The following is a 3,302-nucleotide window of genomic DNA, read 5'->3' on the forward strand; positions in this document are numbered from 1 at the left end:
GCTGTAATCCCCTATTTTACGCCTAGAAATGCTACTGTATTCATGAATATAGTAGTTTAAATACATAAAATACATCTTATAATAACAGAAAACGTATCTACAATCTGTAATATAGCAAATAGTATCTATAGATAGCTAATTACCACTAAAAGATAGTGCTTTATGAAAATTTATCTAAATTTTATTATTAAAATTGTCTCAGTTTTAAAAATTACTTGCCCTAAATAGGGTTTGTTTACAATTTATATACAATCCATTATTAGTGCCTTAAAATGAAGGGGTTAAATTACACCATTTTCTTTTTTTTCTCTCCTCATCTCTTTCCCTATTTTCTGTCGCCTCTCTCCATGTGTTATTCATTATTAATGCCTTAAATTAAGGGATTTAATTATATCATTTTCCTATTTTCTCTCCTCTCCTCTTTTTATAAGCGTAAAAGGTTAACAAAAAAAAACGTTACCATATATACAAAGACAACAAAGATTGAAAACCTCTAGGTTTTGAATAGCAGATTCATTGTTGGCCAACTCACTTTATTCGCGCAACAAATCACTTTAATTCTTGCAGCTTAAAGATGGCATGGCCAAGAGAAAGAAAGCTTAATCTCTCAAATTTATTTTTTTATCACTATTAATTAAGGTGACTGTAACTGACTATTTTTAAGTATTAGGACTTTTAACTAGTACTATTAAGTAGGAGTATTAACAAGGTGCTCGTAAATTTAATTCTTTCGGGAAGAATTAAATTTCGTACAAATTTGATACATTTACAAATTAAAAAATAAATTTTGTACAAATTTGATACATCTTCAACAATATATAAACTAAAAATAAATTTATATAACTAATTATATAGTATACAACATATTTATAACTTATCTACAACTTTCATATATTATTTTTCCAAACTTTTTTAAAAAATGCAAGCAGGGATGGCTGCGAAGCCTGTATTGGGAAGGAGGTTCAGGCTTTGGACAAGATGCCATAGTATAAGAAGAAGGCCTTTGTCTCATCAGGCTCATGACCTGAAGATTGCAGGTTCGAATCGTGTCCCTGCCTTATTCTCAAACCTGGTGGCTCGGTTGATTGGCACGGCTAACACAATGGATCAATACAGGGGAAATTGGCCGAGTTTGTGTGTATTTTGTATCTAATTTGTATATATTTTTTATGTGGTGTGTTCTTCTTCCTCTCTAAAATTCCAATCAAAACTTTTTCTCTTAATGCAATTTTGATACATGTCAACAACTTTATACAAAAAGATAGTATCTATAACTTAATATATATTTTTTATGTGGTGTGTTCTTCTTCCTCTCTAAAATTTTAACCAAAACTTTCTCTCTTAGTACTATTTTGATACATATCAACAACTTTATGTAAAAAGATAGTATATATAACTTAAACACAAATTTCTTATAATGATTCATACATTATACAACTATTTTTCAACTTTCATACAACATTCAAATAAAAAATATATAACTAAAATATAATACAACTTAAATACAATTTACATATAACTTTAATACGGTTTCGTAAGTATATTGAATGTCATGTGTTCTTCTTCTTCGATTTTCAATCTGAAATTTAGCCAATATCAAGTCTAATCTTCACCAAACACCCTCAAAATTGAGATATAAACTTCAAAGAATATTCTCAATTGTTTGCAACAATACCCAATCCAAACAGATAATAGTTTTTGAAAATTCAAATTCGAATTCAAAGCTTCGAAGCTTTTTAATGGCTATCAATGGTGGAGAATCAAATACTTTTAAAATTTATTGATTGACAATTTCAATTCGAACATCAGTTGTGCAACATGAAAAGAGATTGCTAAGTTAAAACTCTATAGTGAAACGATTGAAATTCATTGATGAATTTCACTAAAACTCTATACAACAAGAAAGCATAAAAAAATAGAGAACATCAAAGAAAGAAAAATTGGGGGGAGAAACAGGGAGAGAGAGAGAGAGAGAGAGAGAGAGAGAGAGAGAGAGATGGGAAGGTATAAAGGGATGGGAAAATAACTGATATTACTTATTTAAATCATAAGATAAAGGGATACTCATTTAGAACTTATTTGCATATAATTGGTAAATTGTATATGATCGTGTAATTAAGTTAAAACTTGATTAGGAAAGGTAATAAAGTTTCATATGTAGTATAGGTGTTACACCCTATATTTTCGTACGTAAAAATGCGTTGTAAGCAAACTAATGTAGGACCAAAAATGAGATCATCTTTGAAAGTATATAAAGTAAGTTAATCATGTTACCTAGGAGGTTACAAATATTGAAGATCATGAAGAACAAGTAAAAAGAGGGTTGGAAGGTTCAGAAGCTAAAGGAATTGAAGAAAATAATATTTCGTCGAAAGTCGACAAGTTGGAAATGTTATAACATGTACTTTTGGGGTGAGACTAGGGTGCTTAACATGATAAGGATGTTATGTTATGAGTTATGTTAGTCGTATTATAGTCGTGTGTTATGTTTTGAAGTCAAGCGAGTTGTTGAAAAAAAGTCGATGAAAGTCATCACAAGTAACGTTCATAAGTTTTACTAAAATTTGGGTCAAATGTAACTGCGATTTTCTCCAAATATACTTAGAGTTATGGGGTGTTCCACCCATAAAATTGAATATTTATGAGTCTATTTTCTAACGCATTAAACTGTTTGTCAATACGATATTGGAGTACAGAGATATATGAGTTTTTGCGAGACTGCGCAGACTGCTAGGTGACAAGTGGGTGTGTCACCTACTTGCTTAAATGAGAGTCCAAAAAGGGGCTATTTCGGGTCGTCCAAAAAGCTCATTTAAGGACTTATCTCCTGTAATATAACACTCATTATATAACACAATAACCAGACCTAAGCCCCTGCAAACATCCTCCCAAAAATTGCCCACAAACCCTAATAGACTTTCTCTCCTTTTCTAGTTCTAGTTGGAGGTAAAACTAGAGTTTGAAGAATGATCACGCCCAACTATGCCTTATAAAAAGGACAATGCGGTCGTTGCAAATATAACCCGATTTACAAGTCTGGAGTTGAATCCCACAGAGAATTAACCTATCAATTACCTTTGTTGGAATCACTAAATTCTTTATAATCAACTTCCCCAAACGTTGTAAACAATAGTTGATGGTATTTCTACTAACTAAGATTGAAAGTAAATAAACAATTGTAAACTAAATATGCTTGGGTTGTAAACAATAATGAGAAGGCTCTAAGGTAGTGATTTCCCCTATTGATGGAATCCCTTCCGGTTATGTTTCATATATATTCACCAAAATATCTCTATCAATCA

Source organism: Nicotiana attenuata, chromosome 11 (genome assembly GCF_001879085.1).
Source record: "Nicotiana attenuata strain UT chromosome 11, NIATTr2, whole genome shotgun sequence".
Classification (NCBI taxonomy): Eukaryota; Viridiplantae; Streptophyta; class Magnoliopsida; order Solanales; family Solanaceae; genus Nicotiana; species Nicotiana attenuata.